The sequence below is a fragment of the Odocoileus virginianus genome, unplaced genomic scaffold (assembly GCF_023699985.2).
Source record: "Odocoileus virginianus isolate 20LAN1187 ecotype Illinois unplaced genomic scaffold, Ovbor_1.2 Unplaced_Contig_2, whole genome shotgun sequence".
Taxonomy (NCBI): domain Eukaryota; kingdom Metazoa; phylum Chordata; class Mammalia; order Artiodactyla; family Cervidae; genus Odocoileus; species Odocoileus virginianus.
In genome coordinates, this window is record NW_027224319.1 from 269,364 (window position 1) to 282,498 (window position 13,135).

General features: G+C 61.2%; 1 long non-coding RNA gene across 1 annotated transcript; it reads right to left on the bottom strand.

Moving 5' to 3' along the window:
• Window positions 1–215: 215 nt before the first annotated feature.
• LOC139033774 (uncharacterized) lies at window positions 216–8,263 on the bottom strand. The gene is made up of 3 exons (XR_011486245.1): window positions 6,539–8,263; window positions 1,115–1,211; window positions 216–757 (listed from the first exon to the last, which is right to left on the bottom strand). It is a non-coding gene; the product is annotated as an uncharacterized lncRNA (long non-coding RNA).
• Between the last annotated feature and the right edge of the window lie 4,872 nt (window positions 8,264–13,135).

Below are 13,135 nucleotides of genomic sequence, written 5' to 3' on the forward strand. Positions count from 1 at the left end.
ACTCTGTGCCCAGGCCCTCAGTTCTATGTGTGTGAAGGGGTCTGAGAGACCTGGCCAGGGAAGGCAACCGGGCCCACGGTGCTCACCCCACTGAGGGGCTGCCGGGGGCACAGGGCCAGAGGCACTGGGTGTCCCCCCAGGGGAGAGGGGTGGCGTCTGGGCGCCTCCTCCACTCAACCCCCTACTTGAAGGCTCTGCCAGAGAAAGCCTCCCAGCTGGGGTTTGATTTTGATTTTATTTTTGTTTTACAGGCAGGATCTGGGAGTGGAAACAATGGAATTAATGTGTGTGAGGGTTTTGGTGTGTTTTTTTTTTCCTTTGGAGAAGTTTCTCCTCATCTGCCGGGTTGGATTCCCACCTCAACTTCCGGTCTTTGGAGGAGCCCGCAGGAGAGGATGGGTGTGGGCGGGGCGGTCAGGAAGGGGAGAGCTGGGGGTGGGGGGCGGTGAGGAGGAAGGCAGGGCTCCTTCTGGCTCCTGGGTCTTTGCACCGGCTGTGCCCCGCCCCCAGCCCCTGCTGTAGCCCCTGTGCCTCCTCCAGGAAGCCCTCCCTGACCTCCCCCACCCAGGCTAAACAAACAGGAGTCAGCACCTTCCCGCTCTCATTCATCGGCACTTCATCTTCCACTGCGGACTGGGCCTGTTGGTTCACAGCTCTCTCCTCTGCTCAGCACTCACGAGACACCAGCCGCGTAGGGCACAGAAAGGGGGGCCCGGTCCTACACTGCGGTCCTCACTGTCCACTCAGGGCCCTTGATCTGGGACGGAGAAGGCAAAGGGCGAGTCGGGCGGGGTCGGGAGGGTGGGTGGGTACAGGCACAGAAGTGGGTATGGACGGGGAGTGCTCAAGGGCTGGACTCCCACGACCCTGGTTGTCAATCTGGGCAGTGAGTTCTCCCTGAGTCTCAACTTCCTCCTCTGTAAAATCGGGATGACAGCCCTACCCGGCAAACTAACTTGAACGGCCCCAGCGCCCGGCCCGGGAGGCGCCCTGCAGGTGCTTTAACCAGCTCAGCAAGGCGGTCAGCTGGGCTTGGTGCCCAGGCGGTATGGTCTCTTGGCTGGGAGGGTCCGGGGCATGGAGGGGAAAGCGGAGCCCCAGACCCGTAACTCACAGATCCACTCAGGTACCGGTGCTCAAAGTAATGCGACCGGTTCCTCCGCACGCCCACCTCGCCTTCTCCCGGCATCCTCCGCCAGGGGCCGAGGGTCCTGCAAACGCAAACCTGCAGTAAATAACGCTGATTGTAGCACTCACGAGCCTTTTCTGAGGCTCCTCACTTAACCTCTCGGTCCCTCCTCTATCACGTGGGGTCAGCGCTGGGTGGGCACGTGCGCGTCGAGAGGAGCAGGGCCCCTGCCTCCCCTCAAGCCTTGAGGTCCGGAGGCCTTGAGATTCAGTCAAGACAGGGGGGCAGGGAAAAACAGCAGCACCAACGGGCTGGATAATAAGATGGAGAGGCGGGGCGCTGACCTCTGGCCGTCACGCGCAGATACTGGGCCCCCACGGAGGATGCTACGAGCCCGCCCGGCCTTACGCATGCGCGTGGCAGTGGGTTTCCCCCACATCCGTCAAATAGCAGAGGCGGCGTGTTCGTGCCCACGCGTGCGTGCCCAGAGTTTGCCTGGCTCCACCCCGAGGTAAGGTTTCCGGGTAGCTGGGAGAAACTGAGGCCCAGAGCAGGGCGGTGACTTGTCGGGGAGCTTCAGAACTGGGGTTCCACCAGTGCTACCTTTCAGAGGGGACCTGCGGACCACCCAGGTGAGTCCAGCCCTGGAAGCGTCTGGGGTGGGCGGCGCTGTTAGCCCTTCTCGGGTGGGTGACCCCCGACAGGTGGCCTGCCGAGCGTCTGGTACCCGGCGGCGGTGGCGTTGAGTCTCTCCCTCTGGGCTCTGGGGCGGCGACAGGGCCTGGGCTGGGCCGAGGTAGTTTCCCCTCGGAGTGCCCCCCTCCCCGGCTCCGGGCCCCACCCCCTTGCCTTTGTAGGTGCAGCGGTGCTTTTGGCCTCTGATTCTCAGCCAGCATCCACCATAACCCTCATCCTCCCCGCCCGTGGCTTTTGTCCTCTGTGGCCTTTAACACAAATAATACACATGTTTCTCTGATGAAACTTAGAACATTGAGACTCGAAAGAAAAACTCCAAATTCCCCCCTCCCACCCAGCAAAGCACTCCGGTGCAGGGGATGCTAATGGTGAAGTTCTCACCTGCCAATGCAGGAGATGTAAAACACCTGGGTTCAATCCCTGGGTCGGGAAGATCCCCCTGGAAAAGGGCCTGGCACTCCAGTATTCTTGCCTGGAGAATCCCATGGACAGAGGAGCCTGGCGGGCCTACAGTCCATGGGGTTGCAAAGAATCGGACACGACTGAAGCGACTGGGCTCACATGCACGCACCCAGCAAAGCATCAAGGGTTCACCCTGCCTGATTCTGCCTCTCCCCGGCCCTGTAACCCGCGGCACACACCCTCGGTGGCGGGATCTCAGGGTGCCCATTGGCAGCTTCATGGCACGTCCAAGCCCAGGTCCCGGAGTGGAGCTCCGGCTGCCAAAGCCCTCGATTCCTGTAGGGGCGGGGGATGCCCACCCCGGCTGTGGCATGGAGGGGGAAGTGAGAGCGGAGGGCCAGGGGTGGGATGACATGGGTCCAGTTGAGGAAGTGAAAGTTCTCCTGCGAACCCCCCCCCCACAGGACTGATGGCAGCCTGCCTGCACCACCCCTTGTCCCGGATGGAGGTTCACAGGGTGGTGCCCCCCCACCTGACCAAAACCATATTGGGGCCCCAGGCTGTGATGCTGGGAGAAAGGGGATTTTCCTGGTCGCTTGCCCTGGGAGCCTCAGCTCAGGGGGGACCATCCCAGCCTCAGACCCCAGACCCTGGCCTGACCAGCCAAGCCTCTTGAGTGAAGACAGGGAAGTCGGGGGCCTGGGGTGGTGGTGGGGCTACTTGTTTGGCTGTACTGTCTTCAGGGAGAGACTGAACCGGGTCTGGAGCCCAGCCAGGGGGCCTCCGACACCTGCCCAGACGTTCGCGGTGGCGGCCTCCTGTCCTCTGTGAGCACTCTCCTTGGCCTCACCGGGCAGGGTTCGAGTCCCCCGCGGTCCTCTACGCGGCCTTGGCAGGCCCCTGCCTGTCTTTGGCCTTCTGTGAAACGGGGCGAGAGATTGCTCGTGCTCCTGTGGGGAGCAGATGAGATGAGTATCGGTCCCCCCGGGGCAGGCCCCGGATGGGTGTCAGTTGGGTTGGAAGGTTCGGGCAGGTGGCCTCTCCTGCCCCGCCAAACGACCCCAGGTGCAGAGGGACAATGGGCCAGGGGCTCCATCTGCGTGGAGCTCACCAGCTTCCTCTGGGGAGAGGGTCTCCCCTCCTATCCCCTTCCTCCAGGCCTCCTTCCTGCTTCCCGAGGCGCGGCTGGCCCTTCCGTCCAGGCGCTCATCAATTGCACCCAAGGTGCTGAGCGTCCGGTCGGCCTTCTCAGGCCATGACTCACTTCCTGTTTCCCGGAGCTAGAAATAGCTTCCTCTGGATGCTGGGCCAGTACTGGGGGGCTCCCTCCCTGGCAGCTACTCAAAGTCTCTGCAGCGCATCTCCCCTCCCCGCCCAGGCCTGAGCACCACCCACCACTAAGTCTGTGTTCTGCTGGACACCAGACCAGCCCAGGGACCCATTCCTTGCTGGCTTAGGGATGTAGGAGCACCCGCTGGGGGTCTAGCCCTGGGGCAGCAGCAGTGGGCCTGCCCTCGGATGTCTCCAGACACTCACCAAATAACCTGGCTAGGACGCCCTGAGCCCTGGGCAGGGAGGGGGTGGGGCCTCTGCCCACTGTGGAGTCCGCAGGGGTCATGGGTGAAGGAAAACGGGTGGGGCTTTACCCCCAAGAGCTTTTGCCTGGTTTCAAGTTGTAGAAAAACAACGTGAAGAGGTTTGCAATTGGACAGTCTCCCTGAGGCTGCTTCAAGGAGAAGTGATTGCTGGAGAGGCGGGAGGGGGCGGGGCTCAGACCGATGATGTCGTCTCAGGCTGATGGGAGGGAAGAGGGGGTGCCCCTGGACAAATGGGAGGAAAGGACGGGGTGTCTGGGTACCCCCAGGTTCTGCCTTCAGTGCCACGTGTGACGCAGTGGAGGCCTGGGCTGGGTCCAGGCGGGGCGACGCATTCAGTCCGTGACTGTGGACAAGTCACTCAACTCCATTCTGCCTTGCTTCCCATCTGCAGAATGGGTATAATAGAAGGCCCTCCGTCATGCGCCGCAGTTGTGAGGAATAAATGTGATCATCCACATGCAGCTCCTGGGCAGCCTCAGTAAACTGTAGCTGTTTTATTTTCTGCCTTGGGCCCTGTAGGTCTTTTGCCATGTGCTGTGAAAAAGATGATGAGGCTCCAGTGAAGCTGAGAGGCACAGCCTCACCCCCATTTTGCAGAAGGGGAAACAGAGGCGGGGGGGAGGGGGGAGAGAAGGGCTCTGTCCAAGGTCCTGCAGCTGGGGAGTGGCGAGGCAGGATGCAAACCTGGTCCCTCAGGTCCCAAAGCCTCCCCACACCACCCAGGGACCCCCAGAGTGTCCCGCCCCTGCCTGTGGCCCTAAGCTGGGGGAATGAGTTGACACCAGCATGATAAACCCAGCCAAGTCACGTCCTCATAGGAAAATCTGTATTTTTAGACTCACAAACCCTCCCCAGGCTGGGGCGGGGGGGTGTCGGCCTTCCCTGGAAAGTGGGTGAGATCTCGTGGGGGCATCAGCCAGACACCAGGGCCCTGGAGCTGTGAGGAGTGGGTCAGCCAAGAAAGTGGCGAGAGGACTTTAGTTCATCTCCTTGCCCATCCATTCACTCACTGGTTCATTCCCTCTCGTGAGCCTGCTCTGAGTCCCTGTGGGTGACCCAGGTATGCCCTCAACAAGATCCAGCTCCTGATGAGATACCCCCTGGTTGGTGTGGGCGCTGTGGCGGTGGCCACGTGGGGGGCCGTGGGACCCACCCAGCCTGGGAGATCAGGGAAGGCTGCCTGGAAGGGGAGGGGCCAGAGCCGAGTCTTAGAGGCACTCTTGGAGGCTCAGTCAGGGGGACAGGGCAAGAAGGGAAGTTTCAGAGTCATGGTGAAACGTACCATTCATATCAGGAACTGGGGGAGCTGCTGGGCCCTGGACTCAGACTCTGACCTGGAGTGGGGGAGGGATGCGGGAAAGTACCAGCGAGGACGCTGGCTCATCCCGAGCCTCCTGGCTGTGGTCAGTGGAGACTGATGACGGGTGGCGTCACCCAAAAGTCCCTAGGGGACCAGTTCCAAGTCCCTCCCTCGGGGGCTGTAGCCAGGCTGAGTCACGCCCACGGGCCGGCCTGCCCGTGGCTAAGGGCCGGGCCTTCCAAGGCCTTAGGACTTTCCTGGGGCCCAGTGGTAATGCATCTGCCTGCAGCGCTGAGGACCTGGCTTCAATCCCTCGGTCGGGAAGATCCCCTGGAGAAGGAAATGGCAACCCTCTCCAGTACTCTTGCCTGGAGAGTCCCAGGGAAAGGATCCTGGTGGGCTGCAGTCCATGGGCTCGCAAAGAGTCGGACACGACTGAGCAACTAATACGAACTTAACTTCCAAGGCCCGAGGCTGGACTACTCAGGGTCACAGGCTGAACCACCCAGAACCAGGCTGAACCCTCCAAAGCAGAAATTGAGCTCTTGAAGGTTGGTGATAAAAATCTGGCGGTTTGAGGAGGAAATCCTCTAGCAGTTTTGGGGGCAGCAAGCCCAGGGCCAGTGGACACTCGGAGACCAGAGTCCCAGCGAGAAGTGTACAGAGTGGGCTCTTGTGTACATCCCCTCACATCAGCCTGTTACACGTGCAGCGCTTAGCTTGTACACTCGTCCCCCACGTGTTCCCGGATTCCCCCCATGTACATATGACCCCAGCATGCACACAGACACACGCACACCTGTGTTTATATGCACATCTCCCCACATCCGTGTCCATGTTTTCCCCTCTCGGCCCACACCCCCCACGCGTACACACCGGGAGCCAGCCCAAGACGGGGCTCCTGTAGGCTGGGGCGGGGCTGGGGGGAAGCTCGTTATCAGAGCGCGCCCCGTGGGCCCCCACTGCCTCTCCTCTCCTGGGACGTGGACGGATGAGCTGTGGTCCCGCCCACCCTGGGCAGCTGTCCATGAGAAGACCTCTTTAGAGCCATCGGCCAGCGTGGTGCCATCCCACCTCTGTGAGTTTCAGACGGGGCAGAGTCTGCCCCCAGTGACCAGGGAGGCCCCTCTGACTTAAAACGCCTCCAGAGTGAACTCTGCATTCCCCACCAGCCTGTTGCTCCCGGCCTCTGGAAGAGGAAGCCCCAGACCTAGGAACTCCCTGCCTGGACCCTGCCTCTCCTCCCCCCAGTCCACATCCTCGGCCCCCAGTCCTCAGGAGTCCCTCCTCCTAAGAACCTGAAAGTCATCTCTGGCTTCCTGCACTCGCTGTGCAGTAAGGGGGCTCTCCCTGGCCTTGCCCAGCGCTCCAGCGCCTGGAGAACCCACCCCACTCCAGTGACACCCAGCTCACCTCTGCTCCTCCAGGGCCTGCGAACTGCCCGCTCCAGCCGCTGCCCTGGTCCTCATGCTCGGAAAGCTGTCCCGTGAGCGTCCTGCAGATCTCAGCTCAAGGGTCACTGCCCCAGAGAGGCCCTTGCTCACCCCGAGACGGGCTCAGGTCCCTGCCGCGAGAAATCCTCCTGGAACTACGTGGTGTTGCCCTTTGTCGAAGCTGTGGCTCTTGGCAGTTATGTGATTATTTGAGCTATTACAGGCTGTCTCCCCCATGAGACAGAGACCATGCCTGTGGGGTCCCCATAACATCCCCAGGGTTTGGCAGAGTAGGTGCCTGGTCAGTGAGGTGGAAGGAAGGCAGAACTCTGTTCTGGTGTTTCGTTCCTGCCCAGGGTTTTGCCTGGAGGCGGCAGGACTGTCAGAACTACACCAGGAGTCAGGGTGCAGGCTCACCTTGAGGGCAGGATGGCCTGGTCTTGTGAAGGGGGGAGGGCAGCGTGGCCACGTGGACAAAATGGGGGTCGTGGAGGCAGCTTTGGCAGAGTCTGTCTGGCGTCGCCCAGGAAGGGGTCTCTAGCAGCCAGCGTGACCATCCCGTCTGCTCGGTAGATGTCCTAGGTGGGGGACCCAGCCATCCATCCATCCTAACGTTTATAGGCTGTGATCACGTGTCCACCCGGGAAGACCACCCAGTCTGCTGGGGAGACAGATACTCTCCTCCTGTGATGAGCAGCTTGGTGAGAGGAGCTTCTGATACTGCTCCAGGAAGTCCTCTGGAAAGAAGGACTCAACGTATTCCTCTCAGAAAGACAGCCACGTAGACTAGACCTTGAGGGATGCCTGGGAGCTCAAGAGGAAAGACTTTCCGAAGGAAGCGACATCTGGGCTGGGTCTGGAGAGACACGGGCAAGGTGACCGAGCAAAGAGAAGGCGTACGTCTTCTCCGGACACTGGGTTCTCTTTAGAGACGCCACAGGGCTGGTGAGACTGGACCCTGCTCATCCGCGCCAGCCTTGCCCACACATGCGTGCCAATGAAAGCATCTCTGCCCTGTCCTGGAGCCAGGAGGACTTTCCGGTTCTTGTGCGTACTCCACTGGAGTGGAAGGGATCTCAGAATTGGTTCAGTTGCAGGCCAGGCCCAGGGGACACCTACTAAGCAGACTCCAGGGAGCCACTGAGGAAAGACCAAGCTCTGTCCTGAGCAGAGACCAAACATCACGGGCCAACTCTGTTGGGAGGCAGATGCATCGTCCCATTTTACAGATGAGAAAACTGAGGCTCAGAGGAGCATGCAGTCTGGAGAGGACAAAAGGGTCTTGAGATGAGGCCCTGGCTGCAGGGGAGGAGGAGGCAGGGGGAAGAGCTGACTCTGTGGGCATCTGACACCCAAGCCAGCTCTGAGCTCCACCCAGGCAGGCAGGCAGGGCAGCCGGAAGCCAGAGCTGGAGGGATGCAGGGAGCAGCAACGTGTCCTCACCATCCGTGACTTTAGTGATCAGTTTGTGATTGATTATCTACCACAGGCCAAATGGCTGGCTGCTCCACACTCTCTAGGGAATATCTTGTTTTGATCCGCATGGCCTGGAGGGGCTGGGACTTTCAGACCCATTTCATTGAAAGGACTGATGCTGAAGCTGAAACTCCAATACTTTGGCCACCTGATGCGAAGAACTGACTCATTGGAAAAGACCCTGATGCTGGGAAAGATTGAAGGCAGGAGGAGAAGGGGACGACAGAGGATGAGATGGTTGGATGGGCATCACCGACTCAATGGACATGAGTTTGAGTAAACTCCGGGAGTTGGTGATGGACAGGGAAGCCTGGCGTGCTGCTGCAGTCCATGGGGTCGCAAAGAGTTGGACACGACTGAGCGATTGGACTGAACTGAACACTGGTGTGGCGACTGAGACCTGGAGAGCCGAAGGGACTCGCCCTGGGTCACGCGCATGGGAAGCGGACAGATCTGAACCCAGGACCACAGGATGACAACGGCACAGCTCTGACTGGACTTCCTCATGGAGAAGAGGGAACAGCCAGACCTAGGAGTTCCCGCTCCAACCTGAGCAGCGGGGTGGCCCCGAGCAAGTCACTTCCCTTTTCTCCTCCCCCGTAAGTGGGCCTGACAGCCCGTGCGGTGTAGGATGAAGTTCACGTTCAATCCTGAGTCATCCTGTAAGGGCTCTGTAAACCCCGGGGCTCGGGTGCCCCTTCCCCTGGGAAGCCTGCCTTGATTGCCCCCAGGGGCCTGGTTGCCTGAACGCTCCTGTGAGTGTCCTCAAGGCATCGTCACGGCTGGCTGGGTCCCGCGGCATACAGTAGGTGCTCACTCAAAATCCGCTGGAATGAGGACGGCCAGACAGGCTTGGGTTCAAATCCAGGACCACTGCCTTGCCTCCCTGAACCTCAGTTCACTCATCCATCAAATGGGGTCACTGGCACTGCCCTTCGATTGCGTCCGTGAGGATTGACTGGGACGTGTCCGGCGCACAGTAGGTGCTCAGCCCCCGTGACGGTTCAGTGACCAGCAGCGTCCTGTCCGGCTCTGGGCTTCCCCTGCCTCCTCGGGGCTCCATTTGTGGGGCACCTCCCCTCTGTTCCAGGATGGCCTGCCCTGGGCAGCTGGCCCCCTGGAGCGGGCAACAGCCTGAGAATGCGGGTGGGGTCCCCCCGGGGCGGCCCTGCCCCCGGCCCCCCCACCGCTGCCGGACAGAGGCCTCAGTGTGGACCGGCTGGGGTCCTTTCACGGGCCCAGACCCATGACTGGACGTCTGAGAATGCCGCCCATTATCCAGCTCACAGAGCACAAAGGGGCCACGCGGGGGCTTGGCAGGCCCGGCGCCCGGGATGGGTGCGCGGGGGCTCCGGGTCCCCACCCCAGAGGGCAGGGCTGTGCCCAGAGTCGGGAGAGGGCGTCTCTCACACGCAGGAATGAGAACCATTTCCTCCAGCCTCTCGCGGAGACAAAGACAGAGAGGAGCGGGCAGGGGGCTCGTCAGAGGCGAGGGTGGGCGCCCCTCGGGAGCCCTGACACCTGACCTAGAAGTCTACCCGCCCCCTCCCCACCCTGCCCCCCCCCGGGGGGCATCCATCCCGGGGGACGGAATGCTCCAGAACCCTGAAAAGGGTCCACCCCCTGGTGTTCCCCAGAGCTGGCCGTGGGCAGACACCCTCCCTGGCAGCACCAGGGGTCTCTAGTTGAAACCCAGGACGGTCACGGGTCCTGTGGCCCCGCCCACGCTGCCACTCAAGGGCCACCCGGCCCCACTCTGTCCACTCCTGCAGGACGCGGTGACAGTGATGGGAGACCCAGTGTGGAGGGGCAGGGGCCACTGCAGGCCACCTCTTTGCTGTGTGACCTCAGGCAGGCCGCTAGGCGTCTCTGAACCTGACATCCAGGTTGGTGAGAAGAGGGGAGTGAGACCGGGCGGAAGGTTGATTAATGGAGGCGATCTTTTGCATCTGGTGGGTAACGGGTGGCATCGACAGCATGTCTCAGTGGCAACTGATATGAGGGTGACATCGTCATCTGGGTCTGGGGGCCTCTCCCGAGTGGGGTACAGATGATCCCATTTGAGGGGATAGGGGAGAGGACCCCTGTGATCCAGAGCTGGAAAGTCACTGGACGCCCTACTTCCTGACCTGCCAGGCCTTTGACGGGTGGGTTTTTCCGTTCTCACTGCAGCCTTGTGAGCTGGCTTACATTCCCCTTTGCCAGATGAGGAAACTGAGGCTCAAAGAGAGGCAGTTGCCACCAAGCTCACCCAGGCGGCTGGGGCAGACACAGCTGGGCCTCGGGTCTTCCCAGCGCCAGGGCAGGTAGGGGTCACAGGGGCCGCTGAGCCGCGCCGCCGTGGGCAGAGGCTGGCACCTCCCTGACCCTCAGTGTTCCCATCTGTACAATGGAGCTGAGAAAACCCACCCGTCAGGTCTGGTCCTGGGGGAGTGAGACGGGCGGGGCCCCGAGGAGGAGCTGCAGGGGGGCCCAGGCTGGGGTGATGCTGCCCGGAGGACTCTGTGCCTGTCCCCCAGGCGGTGCGCGGAGCAGGGGGCGTGTCGGGATCACTTCCTGCAGGGGCAGCGCTCGCCGAGGAGGCGGCCGGAGGGACCGGGGGGCCCGGGCCCCTCCTCCCCGTCAGCCCTGGCCCCGCTGTTATTTTTTCCAATTGAAGAAGGAAAACATTTCCTCCTCCTCCTCCTCGCGCTCTGCCCTGGGCGGCCAGAGAGCAGAGGACAGATGGGCAGGATGGGGAACCCCCCACCCCCCACCTCGGCCCAGGCAATGGGGAAAGGCCCAGGCCCCGCCTCCTCTGGGCTGGGCGGGCCCGGCCACCGGACCCCTGGGTGTCCAGGCAAGGATCTGCCCCATGTGGGGCACCGTGTCCTCGTCTCCAAGCACACTGGTTTCTATCAGTGTTTCCCAAATTTTAAGACTCTTCACACCACCTGGATTATGACCCTATTTGTCTTTAAATCAACCCACATTTTAAAGACTTCCATAACTGCATTTATCAAGCAAGCTTGACATCGGTATTATACTTGGAAAGCCAGCCTCACTTGCCCAAGCCATAAAATAAGTGCCAATGTTATAAAGAAAACAAGGAGCTATAAGCAAAATTCTAGAATGCTGAGCTTGAGACCTCATCTCTATTAAAAATGGACAGTGACAAATGTTAGAGAGGTATTAAAGACACAGGGGCCCCGAGCAGAAACTTCCTCTTGAGCAGACACGGAGAAGGGCCTGGATCACAGTGTGAGCTGGGGTAGGCAGCCACTCCAGGGTGGGTTAATCTGGGTTAGTTAACTCAGCGTGGGTTGCTGGTGGGTACCACCTAAACCCCCTGCCTGGGGACCATCCACCTCCCCCGTGTTCCCTCTAAAATCCCTTTTCAGAGGATACCCCCTACCCCTCCGCCTCTTAGCTGACCAGGGGAGATATGGGCTCTTCCCTTCCTTCCTTCCTTCCTTCCTTCGCTCAGCCTGCAGTTAGCAGCACCTCTCTGCCCAGCCGGGGGTCCAGCATGACCGCCACCACAATCCGTCATGGCCTGAGGGAGCTCCCAGCTGATGAACGGGCAGAGGGGAAAAAGCATATGATCTGGAGACAGATTTGGGTTCAAATCCTCACCCCACTCATGCCCCCTCTGTTTCTCCATCTGTGAAATGGGTTTGATGACCCCTGCGTTTTCTGCTGGCTATGAGGATGGTGTGAGGTTGTGTGGGGCAGTGCTGGGCACAGCCGTTTGCTCTTGGTGGAGAGTGGGTCTGCGAGCTGCCACGGGGCCCGATAGAAGGGAAGAAGCAGACAGTTACCCAGGGCCTGCTGTGCGCCCAGAACTGGGCTGGCTTCACATCCACAGCCTCCCAGGGGCTGGAGGGCTGTTATGACCCTCCTCATTTTACAGACAAGGAAACGGGCTCAGAGAGGGCAAGGGCCTTGCCCTAGGCCACACAGCGCTTCCACCTCCAGCTTCCGTGAAGACGCTGGGACCCTGGTCGTGGCTTCCGCGGCTCACCTGGCCCTGCGTTGCCCCGGCTCCCCGGCGGCTCCGGACACCCAGCCCTTGGCCTGGCAGGCAGTTTAGTGTCCAGAGTGCCCGGAACCATCCACCGGGCGCCAGACTGAAGTTGCGACCACGGAGAGCATTCTCCTCAAGGCTCGGTGGGGGGAGCTGCAGGATGTGGCAAGATGAGCCGGGAGACAGGAAGGAAGCTGGGAGGGGAGAAGGGGGTGGAGAGAGAGAGGGGTTGGGAGATCGGGGAGGGAGATTGAGAGAGAGAGAGGGAGATGCCCACACAGAGAGATGGGGGGGAGACAAAGAGAGGGGGGAGAACGGGAGGAGCGAGAAAGCAGACAGAACCAGAGATGGGGTGGGGAAGGCTGAGGAGGATGAGATAGGGTGGCATTTAGACCGAGGGAGGGGGGCCCGGGGAGGGGGGCGAGGTGCACTGAGGCTGCCCCACAGCTGGCAAAGCGTAAGTGCTCCCCACCAAGGCTGGAGGTGGGGACATGGGTCTTATCAGGCTGTCTCCTGAGTGGCCTTGAGCCCCGCGGGCGGGGGATGGGGCCCCCGAAGCAGAACCTCTGGCTTCCTGCGTGGAGTGCTCCCGGCTGGCTGTCAGGGTAGCGGTCATACCCGACGGAGGGCTTGGAAAGAGGCAGGCTGCTGCGCACATCCTGACGGCAGGAAGCCGGGGCGTTTGGGGAAGTGGGGGCCTGCTGTCGGCCTGGCCTTTCCTGCCTGCCCAGCGGGGCCCCGAGAAACACCCCCGTCCTTCCTTCCTGGCCAGGTGGGAACAGGTGAGGGAGGCTATGCTCCCGTCACAATCCAGACCCCGGGCACCATGTGGGAACCCCCTCCCTCCCTCCGCCCCAGTTCTGAGAGGCTGGATCTGGCCAGGCCTGGGAGGAGGGTTGGGTGGGGTTCGGAGCTGGCAGACCGGGGCTTTCAAACATCATAGCTCTGCTCCTTAGGAGCTGTGCGTCTGGAGCCAGTCCCTCCACCCCGGGGCCTCAGGCTCTGAATCTGTAAGGTGGGACAGTAATCATCCCAGCCTCAGAGGCGGCTGCGGGGGCCAAGTGAGTCAGAGTGTGCTGGGTATAGCTTATGGCA